We start from the raw sequence: 16,127 nt of genomic DNA on the forward strand, positions 1-16,127 counted from the left end.
GCCTTTGACAAGGTACCGCATGGTAGGTTGTTACATAAGGTTAAATCTCATGGGATCCAAGGTGAGGTAGCCAATTGGATACAAAATTGGCTTGACGAGGGTTGTTTTTCAAACTGGAGGCCTGTGTCCAGCGGTGTGCCTCAGGGATCGGTGCTGGGTCCGCTGTTATTTGTTATTTATATTAATGATTTGGATGAGAATTTAGGAGGCATGGTTAGTAAGTTTGCAGATGACACCAAGATTGGTGGCATTGTGGACAGTGAAGAAGGTTATCTCGGATTGCAACGGGATCTTGATAAATTGGGCCAGTGGGCTGATGAATGGCAGATGGAATTTAATTTAGATAAATGTGAGGTGATGCATTTTGGTAGATCGAATCGGGCCAGGACCTACTCCGTTAATGGTAGGGCGTTGGGGAGAGTTATAGAACAAAGAGATCTAGGAGTACAGGTTCATAGCTCCTTGAAAGTGGAGTCACAGGTGGATAGGGTGGTGAAGAAGGCATTCGGCATGCTTGGTTTCATTGCTCAGAACATTGAATACAGGAGTTGGGATGTCTTGTTGAAGTTGTACAGGGCATTGGTGAGGCCACACTTGGAATACTGTGTACAGTTCTGGTCACCCTATTATAGAAAGGATATTATTAAACTAGAAAGAGTGCAGAAAAGATTTACTAGGATGCTACCGGGACTTGATGGTTTGACTTATAGGGAGAGGTTAGACAGACTGGGACTTTTTTCCCTGGAGAGTAGGAGGTTTAGGGGTGATCTTATAGAAGTCTATAAAATAATGAGGGGCATAGATAAGTTAGATATTCAAAATCTTTTCCCAAAGGTAGGGGAGTCTATAACGAGGGGACATAGATTTAAGGTGAGAGGGGAGAGATACAAAAGGGTCCAGAGGGGCAATTTTTTCACTCAAAGGGTGGTGAGTGTCTGGAACGAGCTGCCAGAGGCAGTAGTAGAGGCGGGTACAATTTTGTCTTTTAAAAAGCATTTGGACAGTTACATGGGTAAGATGGGTATGGAGGGATATGGGCCAAGTGCAGGAAATTGGGACTAGCTTAGTGGTATAAACTGGGCGACATGGACATGTTGGGCCGAAGGGCCTGTTTCCATGTTGTAACTTCTATGATTCTATACAGTTAGAGAGTAGGCATAAATGGGTCATTTTTAGGTTGACAAGATGTAACGAGTGAAGTGCCACAGGGATCAGTGCTTGGGCCTCAACTATTTACAATCTATATCAATGACTTGGATGAAGGGACCGAATGTATGGTTGCTAAATTTGCTGATGACGCAAAGGTAGGTAGTAAAGTAAGTTGTGAAGAGGACATAAGGAGTCTGCAAAGGGATATAGATAGGTTTCGTGAGTGGGCAAAAATTTGGCAGATGGAGTATAATGTGGGAAAATGTGAACTTGTCCACTTTGGCAGGAGGAATAGAAAAGCAGTATATTATATAAATGGCGAGAGATTGCAGAACTCTGAGGTACAGAGGGATCTGGGTGTCCGAGTACATAGGAACAGGAGTAGGCCATTCAGCCCCTCGTGCCTGCTCTGCCAATTGATAAGATCATGGCTGACCTGTGATCTAACTCCATATACCTGCCTTTGGCCCATATCCCTTCATACCTTTGGTTGCAAAAAGCTATCTATCAGATTTAAATTTAGCAATTGAGCTAGTATCAATTGCCGTTTGCGGAAGAGAGTTCCAAACTTCTGCCACCCTTTGTGTGTAGAAATGTTTTCTAATCTCACTCCTGAAAGATCTGGCTTTAATTTTTAGACTGTGCCCCCGACTCCTAGAATCCCCAACCAGCGGAAATAGTTTCTCTCTATCCACCCTATCTGTTCCCCTTAATATCTCATAAACTACGATCAGATCACCCCTTAACCTTCTAAACTCTGGAGAATACAGCCCCAATTTGTGTAATCTCTCCTCGTAACTTAACCCTTGAAGTCCTGGTATCATTCTATTAAACCTACGCTGCACTCCCTCCAAGGCCAATATGTCCTTCCGAAGGTGCGGTGCCCAGAACTGCTCTCAGTACTCCAGGTGCGGTCTAACCAGGGTTTTGTATAGCTGCAGCATAACTTCTGCCCCCTTGTACTCTCGTCCTCCAGATATGAAGGCCAGCATTCCATTAGCCTTCTTGATTATTTTCTGCACCTGTTCATGACACTTCAATGATCTATGTATCTGAACCCCTAAATCCCTTTGGACAGCCACTGTTTTTAACTTTTTACCATTTGGAAAGTACCCTGTTCTATCCTTTTTTGATCCAAAGTGGATGACCTCACATTTATCGACATTGAATTCCATTTGCCACAGTTTTGCCCATTCACCTAATCTATCAATATCGCTTTGTAATTTTATGTTTTCATCTGCACTGCTTATAATGCTTACCAATCTTTGTGTCATCGGCAAACTTAGATATGAGACTTTCTATGCCTTCATCTAAGTCGTTAATAAATATTGTGAATAACTGAGGCCCCAAGACACATCCCTGCGGGACTCCACCAGTCACATCCTGCCAATGTGAGTACCTACCCATTATCCCTACTCTCTGTCGCCTTTCGCTCTGCCAACTTCCTAACCAAGTCCGTACTTTTCCCTCGATTCCATGGGCTTCTATCTTAGCTGACAGTCTCTTATGCGGGACTTTATCAAATGCCTTCTGGAAGTCCATATAAATAACATCCATTGACATTCCCCTGTCCACTGCTTTAGTCACCTCTTCAAAAAATTCAATCAGGTTTGTCAGGCACGACCGACCTTTCACAAATCCATGCTGGCTCTCTCTGATTAACTGAAAATTCTTTAGGTGTTCAGTCATCCTATCCTTAATTCTAGACTCCAGCATTTTCCCCACAATAGATGTTAGGCTAACTGGTCTATAATTCCCTGGTTTCTCTCTCTCTATCCTTTCTTAAAAAGCGGAGTGACGTGCATTTTTCCAATCTAGAGGGACAGTTCCTGAATCTAGAGAACTTTGAAAGATTATAATTAGGGCATCTGCAATGTGCTCACCTACTTCCTTTAAAACCCCGGGATGGAAACCATCTGGTCTTGGGGATTTGTCACTCTTTATTTTCATCATTACTGTTGTTTTACTTATGTTAATTTTATTGAGTCCCGATCCCCAGTTCAACATTAGTTTTCTTGGGAAATCACAAATGAATCACAAAAAGTTAGTTTGCAGGTACAGCAAGTGATTAGGGAGGCAAATGGAATGTTGTCATTTATTGCAAGGGGAATGGAATATAAAAGTAGAGACGTTTTGCTCCAGTTGTACAGGGCATTGGTGAGACCACATCTGGAAAACTGTGTGCAGTTTTGGTCTCCTTATTTAAGAAAGGACATAATTGCTTTGGAGGCGGTTCAGAGAAGGTTCACTCGACTGATTCCTGGGATGAGGGGGTTATCTTATGAGGAAAGGTTGGACAAGTTGGGCCTGTTTTTACTGGAGTTTCGAAGAATGAGAGGTGATCTTATTGAAACATGAGTTCCTGAGGGGACTAGAAGGGGTAGATGCTGAAAGGATGTTTTCCCCTTGTGGGAGAGACTGGAACTTGGGGCCACTGTTTAGAAATAAGGTGTCTCCGATTTAAGACGGAGATGAGGAGAAATTTTCTCTCTCAGAGGGTCATGAGTCTGTGGAACTCCCTTCCCCAGAGAGCGGTGGAGGCAGGGTCATTGAATATTTTTAAGGCTGAGTTCGAGAGATTCCTGATTAACAAGGGAGTCAAAGGTTATAGTAGGTAGACGGGAAAGTAGGGTTGAGGTCACAATCAGATCAGGCATGATGTTATCAAATGACAGAGCAGGCTCGAGGGGCCGAATGGCCTAATCCTGCTCTTAAATCGTATGTTAGTACGTGTGCTCGTATGACAGTGACCCTAACCCCGAATAAGCAGTGACTCTGTACAGTTAAGTGAGTGACCCTTACTCTGAATAAACTGTGCCTCTGTACAGTGAGTGACCCTTACCCTGAATAAACTGTGCCTCTGTACAGTGAGTGACCCTTACCCTGAATAAACAGTGACTTGAGTTTTTTTTTGAGGCTTAATTTATTTTTGTTACGTGTCGTAAACAATTCAAATAAATCAAGACAGGGCAGCTCACACCCATGGAATGCACATCCTGTGCCATGTGGGAACTCTAGGACGCTTCGTGTCCTGGACAACCACAGGTGCAGGAAGTGTCGTCAGCTGGAGGAGCTCGAGCTCCGGGTCTTGGAGCTTGAGCAACAGCCGGCGTCACTACAGTGCATCCGCGAGGCTGAGCGCTACGTGGACCAGAGGAGGAGGTCACTCCGCAGCTTAAGAAAGTGCAGGCAGAGAGGGACTGGGTGACCGCCAGACAGACAAGGAGGACCAGGCAGGTAGTGCAGGAGTCCCCTGAGTGCATCTAACTCTCTAACCAGTATTCAGTTCTGGATACTGGCGGAGGAGAGGGTTCCTTGGCGGAGTGCAGCCTGAGCCAAGTCCACAGCACCATGGGTGGCTCAGCTGTATGGGGGGGGAGGAGAAAGGTCAGGAGAGCAATAGTGATAGGGGATTCTATAGTTAGGAGAGCAGACGGGCGTTTCTGCGGCCGCAGATGTTATTCCAGGACACGGGAAGCGTCCTAGAGTTCCAAGGGGATCCTTAACTAGGACATTATTAATTAATAATGTCCTAGTTAAGGATCCCCTTGGAACGAGCGACCACAACATGGTTGAATTCCATATCCAATTAGAGGGTGAGAAGGTTGATTCTCAAACAAGCGTACTGAGCTTGAATAAAGGAGACTATGATGGTATGAGAGCGGAATTGATTAAAGTGGACTGGGAAAATAGATTAAAGGGTAAGACGGTACATGAGCAGTGGTGTTCATTTAGGGAGTTATTTTACAACTTTCAAAATAAATATATTCCACTGAGGAAAAAAGTGTGTAAAAGAAATGACAGCCATCCGTGGCTAAGTAAAGAAATCAAGGATAGTATCCGACTAAAAACAAGGACATATAAGGTAGCCAAACTTAGTGGGAGGATAGAAGATTGGGAATTCTTCAAAAGACAGCAAAAAGTAACTAAAGGATTGATTAAGAAAGGGAAGTTAGATTATGAAAAGAAATTAGCAAAAAATATAAAAACAGATAGCAAGAGTTTCTATAGTTATATAAAAAGAAAAAGGGTGGCTAAGGCAAACATAGGTCCCTTAGAGGATGAGACCGGGAAATTAATGGTGGGAAACATGGAGATGGCAAAAATGCTGAACAAATATTTTGTTTCAGTCTTTACAGTAGAGGACACTAAGAATATCCCAACACTGGACAAACAGGGGACTCTCGGGGGGGAGGAGCTAAATAAGATTAAAATCACTCAGGAGATGGTACTCAGTAAAATAATGGGACTCAAGGCGGATAAATCCCCTGGACCTGATGGCTTCCATCCTAGGGTCTTGAGGGAAGTGGCAGTAGGGATTGTGGATGCTTTGGTGATAGTTTTCCAAAATTCCCTGGACTCAGGAGAGGTCCCGGCAGATTGGAAAACTGCTAATGTAACACCGTTATTTAAAAAGGGTAGTAGGCAGAAGGCTGGAAATTATAGGCCAGTTAGCTTAACATCTGTGGTGGGTAAAATTTTGGAGTCTATTATTAAGGAGACAGTAACGGAACATTTAGATAAGCATAATTTAATAGGACAAAGTCAGCATGGCTTTATGAAGGGGAAGTCATGTCTGACAAATTTGCTTGAGTTCTTCGAGGATATAACGTATAGGGTGGATAAAGGGGAACCAGTGGACATAGTGTATTTAGACTTCCAGAAGGCATTCGACAAGGTGCCACATAAAAGATTATTACTTAAGATAAAAAATCACGGGATTGGGGGTAATATTCTGGCATGGGTGGAGGATTGGTTATCGAACAGGAAGCAGAGAGTTGGGATAGATGGTTCATTTTCGGACTGGCAACCAGTAACCAGTGGTGTTCCACAGGGGTCGGTGCTGGGTCCCCAACTCTTTACAATCTATATTAACGATTTGGAGGAGGGGACCGAGTGCAACATATCAAAATTTGCAGATGATACAAAGATGGGAGGGAAAGTAGAGAGTGAGGAGGACATAAAAAACCTGCAAGGGGATATAGACAGGCTGGGTGAGTGGGCGGAGATTTGGCAGATGCAATATAATATTGGAAAATGTGAGGTTATGCACTTTGGCAGGAAAAATCAGAGAGCAAGTTATTTTCTTAATGGCGAGAGACTGGAAAGTACTGCAGTACAAAGGGATCTGGGGGTCCTAGTGCAAGAAAATCAAAAAGTTGGTATGCAGGTGCAGCAGGTGATCAAGAAAGCCAACGGAATGTTGGCTTTTATTGCTAGGGGGATAGAATATAAAAACAAGGAGGTATTGCTGCAGTTATATAAGGTATTGGTGAGACCGCACCTGGAATACTGCATACAGTTTTGGTCTCCATACTTAAGAAAAGACATACTTGCTCTCGAGGCAGTACAAAGAAGGTTCACTCGGTTAATCCCGGGGATGAGGGGGCGGACATATGAGGAGAGGTTGAGTAGATTGGGACTCTACTCATTGGAGTTCAGAAGAATGAGAGGCGATCTTATTGAAACATATAAGATTGTGAAGGGTCTTGATCGGGTGGATGCAGTAAGGATGTTCCCAAAGATGGGTGAAACTAGAACTAGTGGGCATATTCTTAGAATAAGGGGCTGCTCTTTCAAAACTGAGATGAGGAGAAACTTCTTCACTCAGAGGGTGGTAGGTCTGTGGAATTTGCTGCCCCAGGAAGCTGTGGAAGCTACATCATTAGATAAATTTAAAACAGAAATAGACAGTTTCCTAGAAGTAAAGGGAATTAGGGGTTATGGGGAGCGGGCAGGAAATTGGACATGAAGCTGAGTTCGGATCGGTCAATGCCCTGTGGGTGGCGGAGAGGGCCCAGGGGCTATGTGGCCGGGTCCTGCTCCGACTTCTTGTGTTCTTTCGATTTGTGGTTAGGATCAGATCAGCCATGATCTTATTGAATGGCGGAGCAGGCTCGAGGGGCCGATTGGCCTACTCCTGCTCCAATTTCTTATGTTCTTATGTATGTTGCCTCCCTGGTGCCAGGGTCAAGGACATCACTGAGCAGCTGCAGTACATTCTGGGGGTGGGAGGGTGAACAGCCAGAGGTCGTGGTCCATATCGGTACCAATGACGTAGGTAGAAAGAGGAATGAGGTCCTGCAGGCAGAGTTTAAGAAGTTAGGAAAGAGATTAAGAAGCAGGACCTCAAGGGTAGTAATCTCCCATGCCATGCCATGCATTAGTGAGTATAGAAATAGGAGGATAGAGCAGATGAATGCGTGGCTGGAGAGATGGTGCAGGAGGGAGGGCTTTAGATCCCTGGGGCATTGGGACCAGTTCTGGGGGAGGTGCGACCTGTACAGGCCGGACGGGTTGTATCTCAACAGGGCCAGGACCAATATCCTTGCGAGGAGGTTTGCTAGTGCTGTTGGGGAGGGTTTAAACTAACTTGGCAGGGGGATGGGAACCTGAGAGGAGATTCAGAAGGGAGAGTAACAAAGCTGGAAGTGGAAGGCAGAAAAGTAGTAAGTGAAGTTGGAAGGCAGCGGAAACAAAGGCCAGCAGCAAATAAGGTCAAAATAGGAAAAAATGTTAAAAAGGCAAAATTAAAAGCACTTTATCTGAATGCACGCAGCATTCGCAACAAGGTAGATGAATTGACGGCACAAATAGAAGTAAATGGGTCTGATCTAATTGCCATTACAGAGACGTGGCTGCAGGGTGACCAAGGCTGGGAACTGAATATTTAAGGATATCCGACATTTAGGAAGGACAGGCAAAAAGAAAAAAGAATCATAGAATCATAGAAAGTTACGGCACAGAAGGAGGCCAATCGTGTCCGTGCTGGCCGAGAAGGATCTATCCAGCTTAATCCCACTTTCCAGCACTTGGTCCGTAGCCCTGCAGGTCATGGCTCTTCAGGTGCATATCCAGGTATTTTTTAAATGAGTTGAGGGTTTCTGCCTCTCCCACCCTCAGGCAGTGAGTTCCAGACACCCACCACCCTCTGGGTGAAAACATTTCTCCTCAGCTCCCCTCTAATCCTTCCACCAATCACTTTAAATCTATTTCCCCTGGTCACTGACCCCTCCGCTAAGGGAAATAGGTCCTTCCTATCCACTCTATCTAGGCCCTTCATAAATTTATACACCTCAAATAAATTACCCCTCAGCCTCCTCTGTTCCAAGGAAAACAACCCCAGCCTATCCAATCTTTCCTCATAGCTAAAATTCTCCAGTCCTGGCAACATCCTCGTAAATCTCCTCTGCACCCTCTCTGGTGCAATCACATCCTTCCTGTAGTGTGGTGACCAGAACTGTACACAGTACTCAAGCTGTGGCCTAACCAGTGTTTTGTACAGTTCCAGCATAACCTCCCTGCTCTTATATTCTATGCCTCAGCTAATAAAGGAAAGTATCCCATATGCCTTCTTAACCACCTTATCTACCTGTCCTGCTACCTTCAGGGATCTGTGGACATGCACTCCAAGGTCCCTCACTTCCTCTACACCTCTCAGTATCCTCCCATTTATTATGTATTCCCTTGCCTTATTTGCCCTCCCCAAATGCATTACCTCACACTTCTCCGGTGGGGTATCGCTGTTAATAAAGGATGAACATAAGAACATAAGAAATAGGAGCAGGAGTAGGCCAATCGGCCCCTCTAGCCTGCTACGCCTTTCAATAAGATCATGGCTGATCTGATCCTAACCTCAAATTTAAATTCATGTCCAATTTCCTGCCCGCTCCCTGTAACCCCTAATTCCCTTTACTTCTAGGAAACTGCCTATTTCTGTTTTAAATTTATTTAATTTATTTTTATTTATGAGATCAGTACAATAGTGAGAAAGGATCTTGGCTCAGAAGATCAAGATGTGGAATCAGTCTGGGTGGAGCTAAGAAACAGCAAGGGGCAGAAAACACTGGTGGGAGTTGTTTATAGGCCACCAAACAGTAGTGGTAATGTAGGGCACGGTATAAAATAGGAAATTAGAAGTGCATATAACAAGGGTAATACAGTAATCATGGGGGACTTTAATCTACATATAGATTGGGCAAACCAAATTAGCACTAATACTGTGGAGGACGAATTCCTGGAATGTGTACAGATGGGTTTTCTCGATCAGTATGTTGAGGAACCAACTAGGGAACAGGCTATTTTAGCAACATAGAAACATAGAAAATAGGAGCAGGAGTAGGCCATTCGGCCCTTCAAGCCTGCTCCGCCATTCAATATGATCATGGCTGATCCTCTTTTTCAATACCACATTCCCGCTCTCTCCCCATGATGCCTTTTGTGTCTCGAAATCTACCCTCTGAGTGAAGAAATTTCTCCTCATCTCAGTCCCAAATGTCCTACCCTGTATCCTGAGACTGTGACCCCTCGTTCTGGACCCCCCAGCCAGGGGAAACATCCTCCCTGCATCCAGCCTGTCTCGCCCTGTCAGAATTTTATATGTTTCAATGAGATCCTCTCTCATTCTTTTAAACTCGAGTGAGTACAGGCCGAATCAATCCAATCTCTCCTCATACGACAGCCCTGCCATCCTTGGAATCGGTCTGGTGAACCTTCGCTGCACTCCCTCCATGGCAAGGATATCCTTCCTCAGATAAGGAGACCAAAACTGCACACAATACTCCAGATGTGGTCTCACCAAGGCCCTGTATATCTGCAGTAAGACATCCCTGCTCCTGTACTCAAATCCTCTTGCAATGAAGGCCAACATACCATTCGCCTTCCTAACTGCTTGCTGCACCTGCATGTTTGCTTTCAGTGACTGGTGTACAAGGACTCCCAGGTCCCTTTGTACATCAACATTTCCCAATCCATCACCATTTGGCTAAATGACAGGAAACAGAGAGTAGTGGTGAACGGTTGTTTTTCGGACTGGAGGGAGGTGTACAGGGGTCGGTGGTGGGACCACTGCTTTTCTTGATATATATTGATGACTTGAATTGGGTGTACTGGGCACAATTTCAAAATTTGCGGATGACACAAAACTTGGAAGGGTAGTGAATGGTGAGGAGGATAGTGATAGACTTCAAGAGGATACAGACAGGCTGGTGGCATGGGCGGACACGTGGCAGATGAAGATTAACACGGGAAAATGCGAGTTGATGCATTTCAGTAGGAAAAATGAGGAGATGCAATATAAACTAGAGGGCACAATTCTAAAAGGGATAGAGGAACGGAGAGATCTGGAGGTATATGTGCATGAATCGTTGAAGGTGACGGGGCAGGTTGAGAAAGCGGTTAAAAAAGCATATGGGATCCTGGGCTTTATAAATAGAGGCATAGAGTACAAAAGCAAGGAAGTTAGGATGAGCCTCTATAAAACACTGGTTCGGCCACAACTGGAGTATTGTGTCCAGTTCTGGGCACCGCACTTTCGGAAGGATGTGAAGGCCTTAGAAAGGGTGCAGAGGAGATTTACTAGAATGATACCAGGGATGAGGGACTTAAATTACGTGGATAGACTGGAGAGGCTGGATTGTTCTCCTTGGAACAGAGATGGTTGCGAGGAAATTTGATAGAGGTGTTCAAAATCATGACCTTAACTGTTCCCATTGGTGGAAGGGTCAAGGACCAGAAGACATGGATTTAAGGTGATTGGCAAAAGAACCAAAGGTGAGATGAGGAAAAACTCTTTTACACAGCGAGTGGTTAGGATCTGGAATGCACTGCCCGAGGGGGTGATGGAGGAAGATTCAAAAATGGCCTTCAAAAGGGAACTGGATAAGTACTTGAAACGAAAAAATGTGCAGGGCTACAGGGATAGGGCACGGCAGTGGGACTAGCTGGATTGCTCAGGAATAGAACAGGCGCGGACTCGATGGGCCAAATGGCCTCCTTCTGTGCTGAACCTTTTATGAATCTACAAGTTTGAAAGTGATGTAGTTCAATCCGAAACTAGGGTCTTAAATCCAAACAAAGGAAACTATGAAGGTATGAGGCGCAAGTTGGCTGTGGTTGATTGGGGAACTACATTAAAAGGTATGACAGTAGACAGGCAATGGCTAGCATTTAAAGAATTAATACATAATTTGCAATTAAAATATATTCCTTTAAGGCACAAGAACCCAATAGGAAAAGTGGTCCAGCCGTGGCTAGCAAGAGAAATTAAAGATAGTATTAAATCAAAGAAAGAGGCAAATAAAGTCACCAGAAAAAGCAGTAAGCCTGAGGATTGGGAGCATTTTAGAATTCAGCAAAGGAGGACCAAGAAAATGATAAAGAAAAGGAAAATAGAATGAGAGTAAACTAGCGAGAAACATAAAAACGGACTATAAAAGCTTCTCAAGGTATGTAAAATGGAGAAGACTGGTGAAGGCAAATGTGGGTCCCTTACAGACAGAGACGGGAGAATTTATAATGGGGAATAAGGAAATGGCAGAGAAATTAAACAAATACTTTGTGTCTGTCTTCATGGAAGAAGACACAAAAAACCTCCCAGAAATACTAGAGAACCAAGGGTCTGGCGAGAATGAGGAACTAATAGAAATTAGTATTAGTTAAAAAAAATGGTACCAGAGAAATTAATAAGACCAAAAGTCGATTAATCCCAAGGACCTGATGATCTACATCCCAGGGTTTTGAAAGAGGTGGCTGTAGAGATAGTGAATACATTGGTTGTCATCTTCCAAAACTCGATAGATTCTGGAACGGTTCCTGCAGATTGGAGGGTGACAAATGTAACCCCACTGTTTTTAAGAAAGGAGGGAGAGAGAAAACAGGGAACGACAGACCTGTTAGCCTAACATCAGTAGCGGGGAAAATGCTAGAATGTATTATAAAGGATGTGATAACAGGACACTTAGAAAATAATAATAGGATTTGGCAGAGTTAACATGGATTTACGAAAGGGAAATCATGTTTGACAAACCTATTGGAGTTCTTTGAGGATGTAACTGGTAGAATAGATAAGAGGGAACCAGTGGATGTGGTGCATTGGGATTTTCAGAAGGCTTTCGATAAGGTCCCACACAGTAGGTTGGTGAACAAAGTTAGAGCACAAGGAATTGGGGGTAATATACTGGCATAGATTGAGAACTCGTTAACAGACAGAAAACAGAGTCGGAATAAACGGGTCTTTTTCAGGTTGGCAGACTGACTAGTGGGTACTGCAAGGATCGGTGCTTGGGCCCCAGCTATTCACAATATATCAATGATTTGGATGAGGGAACCAAATGTAATATTTCCAGATTTGCTGATGACACAAAACTAGGTGGGAATGTGAGATGTGAGGAGGATGCAAAGAGGCTTCAAGGGGATATAGACAGGCTAAGTGAGTGGGCAAGAACATGGCAGATGGAATATAATGTGGAAAAATGTGAAGTTATCCACTTTGGTAGGAAAAACAGAAATGCAGAGTATTTTTTAAATGGTGAGAGATTGGGAAATGTTGATGTTCAAAGGGACCTGGGTGTCCTTGTACATGAGTCACTGAAAGCTAACATGCAGGTGCAGCAAGCAATTAGGAAGGCAAATGGTATGTTGGCCTTTATTACAAGAGGATTTGAGTACAGGAGTAAAGATGTCTTACTGCAATTATATAGGTCCTTGGTGAGACCGCACCTGGAGTATTGTGTACAATTTTGTTCTCCTTACCTAAGAAAGGATATACTTGCCTTAGAAGGGAGTGCAACAAAGGTTCACCAGACTGATTTTTGGGATGACGGGATTGTCGTATGAGGAGAGATTGAGTAGACTAGGGCTGTATTCTCGAGAGTTTAGAAGAATGAGAGGTGATCTCATTGAAACTCTTTCAGGGCTTGACAGGGTAGATGCAAGAAGGATGTTTCCCCTGGCTGGGGAGTCGAGAACCAGGGGTCACAGTCTCAAAATAAGGGTTAGATCAGATAAAGAAGCAGTCCGAGCCTGCATGCAGCAAGACCTGGACAACATCCAGGCTTGGGCTGATAAGTGGCAAGTAACATTCGTGCCAGACAAATGCCAGGCAATGACCACCTCCCCTTGACATTAAACGGCATTACCATCGCCGAATTCCCCACCATCAATATCCTGGGGGTCACCATTGACCAGAAACTTAACTGGACCAGCCATATAAATACTGTGGCGACAAGAGCAGGCCAGAGGCTGAGTATTCTGCAGCGAGTGACTCACCTCCTGACTCTCCAAAGCCTTTCCACTATCGACAAGGCACAAGTCAGGAGTGTGATGGAATACTCTCCACTTGCCTGGATGAGTGCAGCTCCAACAATATTCAAGAAGCTCGACACCATCCAGGACAAAGCAGCCTGCTTGATTGGCACCCCATCCACCACCCTAAACATTCACTTCCTTCACCGTCAGCGCACTGTGGCTGCAGTGTGTACCATCCACAGGATGCACTGCAGCAACTCGCCAAGGCTTCTTTGACAACACCTCCCAAACCCGCGACCTCTACCACCTAGAAGGACAAGAGCAGCAGGCACATGGGAACAACACCACCTGCATGTTCCCCTCCAAGTAACACACCATCCCGACTTCGAAATATATCGCCGTTCCTTCATCGTCGCTGGGTCAAAATCCTGGAACTCCCTTCCGAACAGCACTGTGGGAGAACCTTCACCACACGGACTGCAGCGGTTCAAGAAGGCGGCTCACCACCACCTTCTCAAGGGGCAATTAGGGATGGGCAATAAATGCCGGCCTTGCCAGCGACGCCCACATCCCGTGAACAAATTTTTAAAAAATTTCGGACTGAGATGACGAGAAATTTCTTCAATCAGCAGGTGGTGAATCTTTGGAATTCTCTGCCCCAGAGGGCTGTGGAGGCTCAGTCATTGAGTACTTTCAAAACAGAGATCGATAGATTTCTAGATATTAAAGGCATCAAGGGAAATGGGGATAGTGCAGGAAAATGGGGTTGAGGTAGATGATCAGCCATGATCTTGTTGAATGGCGGAGCAGGCTTGAGGGGCTGGATGGCCGACTGCTGCTCCTATTTATTATGTTCTTACGTACAGTTACACAGTGAGTGACCCTTACCCTGAATAAGCAGTGACTCTGTACAGTTATACAGTGAGTGAATAAAGAGTGACCCTGTCGGGTTACACAGTGATAACCATTAACTTGAATAAACATTGATCATGTACAGTTAGTGAGTGACCCTTACTCTGAATAAACCTTACCCTGAATAAAAGTGAGTCTGCACAGTTAGGAACATAGGAACAGGAGTAGGCCATTCAGCCCCTCGTGCCTGCTCCGCCATTTGATAAGATCATGGCTGATCTGTGATCTAACTCCATATACCTGCCTTTGGCCCATATCCCTTAATGCCTTTGGTTGCCAAAAAGCTATCTATCTCAGATTTAAATTTAGCAATTGAGCTAGTATCAATTGCCGTTTGCGGAAGAGAGTTCCAAACCTCTACCACCCTTTCTGTGTAGAAATGTTTTCTAATCTCACTCCTGAAAGGTCTGGCTCTAATTTTTAGACTGTGCCCCCTACTCCTAAAATCCCCAACCAGCGGAAATAGTTTCTCTCTATCCACCCTATCCGTTTCCCTTAATATCTTATAAACTTCGAAACTCCAGAGAATACAACCCCAATTTGTGCAATCTCTCCTCATAACTTAACCCTTGAAGTCCGGGTATCATTCCAGTAAACCCACACTGCACTCCCTCCAAGGCCCATATGTCCTTCCGAAGGTGCGGTGCCCAGAACTGCTCACAGTACTCCAGGTGCGGTCTAACCAGGGTTTTGTATAGCTGCAGCATAACTTCTGCCCCCTTGTACTCTCGTCCTCAAGATATAAAGGCCAGCATTCCATTAGCCTTCTTGATTATTTTCTGCACCTGTTCATGACACTTCAATGATCCATGTACCTGAACCCCTAAGTCCCTTTGGATATCCACTGTTTTCAACTTTTTACCATTTAGAAAGTACCCTGTTCTATCCTTTTTTGATCCAAAGTGGATGATCTCACACTTGTCTACATTGAATTCCATTTGCCACAGTTTTGCCCATTCACCTAATCTATCAATATCCCTTTGTAACTTTGTTTTTATCGACACTGCTTACAATGCCACCAATCTTTGTGTCATCGGCAAACTTAGATATGAGACTTTCTATGCCTTCATCCAAGTCGTTAATAAATATTGTGAATAATTGAGGCCCCAAGACAGATCCCTGCGGGACTCCACTAGTCACATCCTGCCAATGTGAGAACCTTCCCATTATCCCTACTCTCTATCGCCTTTCGCTCAGCCAATTTCCTAACCAAGTCCGTACTTTTCCCTCGATTCCATGGGCTTCTATCTTAGCTAACAGTCTCTTATGTGGGACCTTATCAAATGCCTTCTGGAAGTCCATATAAATAACATCCATTGACATTCCCCTGACCACTACTTTAGTCACCTCTTCAAAAATTTCAATCATGTTTGTCAGGCACGACCTACCTTTCACAAATCCATGCTGGCTCTCTCTGATTAACTGAAAATTCTCGAGGTGTTCAGTCACCCTATCCTTAATTATGGACTCCAGCATTTTCCCCACAACAGATGTTAGGCTAACTGGTCTATAATTCCCTGATTTCCCTCTCTCTCCTTTCTTAAAAAGCAGAGTGACATGTGCAATTTTCCAATCCAGAGGGACAGTTCCTGAATCTAGAGAACTTTGAAAGATTATCGTTAGGACATCTGCAATGTGCTCACCTACTTCCTTTAAAACCCTGGGATGGAAACCATCTGGTCCTGGGGACTTGTCACTCTTTAGTGCTATTATTTTCTTCATTACTGTTGCTTTACCTGTGTTAATTTTATCGAGTCCCTGTCCCCGATTCAATATTAGTTTTCTTGGGATTTCCGGCATGCTATCCTCTTTTTCTACTGTAAATACTGACGCAAAGTAATTGTTCAACATGTCCGCCATTTCCCCATTGTCAATGACAATATCCCCACTTTCAGTTTTTAAGGGGCCAACACTGCTCCTGACCACCCTCTTTCTCCTAATATAACTATAAAAGTTCTTCGTATTGGTTTTGATATCCCTTGCGAGTTTCTTTTCAAACTCTCTTTTTCTAGCTTACAATCTGTTTTGTGACCCTTTGT

The 16,127-nt window shown here is 44.3% G+C and overlaps 1 protein-coding gene across 2 annotated transcripts in view; it reads left to right on the forward strand.

The window, feature by feature from the left end:
- LOC137311613 (WD repeat-containing protein 70) overlaps positions 1 to 16,127 on the forward strand; it is a 223,133-nt gene that overhangs the window by 65,237 nt on the left and 141,769 nt on the right. The gene's annotated exons all lie outside the window — the stretch shown is intronic.

The sequence above is a fragment of the Heptranchias perlo genome, unplaced genomic scaffold, assembly GCF_035084215.1.
Source record: "Heptranchias perlo isolate sHepPer1 unplaced genomic scaffold, sHepPer1.hap1 HAP1_SCAFFOLD_366, whole genome shotgun sequence".
NCBI classification, from domain to species: domain Eukaryota; kingdom Metazoa; phylum Chordata; class Chondrichthyes; order Hexanchiformes; family Hexanchidae; genus Heptranchias; species Heptranchias perlo.